The sequence below is a fragment of the Sinocyclocheilus anshuiensis genome, unplaced genomic scaffold (assembly GCF_001515605.1).
Source record: "Sinocyclocheilus anshuiensis isolate Anshui unplaced genomic scaffold, SAMN03320099.WGS_v1.1 scaffold627, whole genome shotgun sequence".
NCBI classification, from domain to species: Eukaryota; Metazoa; Chordata; class Actinopteri; order Cypriniformes; family Cyprinidae; genus Sinocyclocheilus; species Sinocyclocheilus anshuiensis.
The window spans coordinates 1,936,183-1,936,549 of NW_015549703.1; the positions used below are offsets into that span (position 1 = coordinate 1,936,183).

The 367-nt window shown below is 42.5% G+C and overlaps 1 protein-coding gene across 3 annotated transcripts in view; it reads right to left on the minus strand.

Moving 5' to 3' along the window:
• LOC107660616 (microtubule-associated protein 2-like) overlaps positions 1-367 on the minus strand; it is a 118,973-nt gene that overhangs the window by 72,306 nt on the left and 46,300 nt on the right. The gene's annotated exons all lie outside the window — the stretch shown is intronic.

The following is a 367-nucleotide window of genomic DNA, read 5'->3' on the forward strand; positions in this document are numbered from 1 at the left end:
ACACAGCAACTGCGCGTCTCGTGGGCTAGACTAACAAAACATTAAACTACAACGTCACTTGCATCATCACCGCATCTCGTGCTCCACTGATGACGCTGCCTGACGCACATCTAACATTGGATTGTACTATTTTTGCATTCAAATGCAAATGTTTACTAATATTCTACTAATGTCAACTAATATTCATTCTTTACTCACAATCTCCTCATCACAGGCAGGCCCAGCCCTCATGTTCGTGTTTGTGTGTGCTGTCTGCGTAACTCATAGCACGTGACTATATCGTGCACTATATTGAACATTTTTTATATATCGTTATCGAAGGGGGTGTACCGTCGATAAATATCGATACCGTTTTATCGCCCAGGCC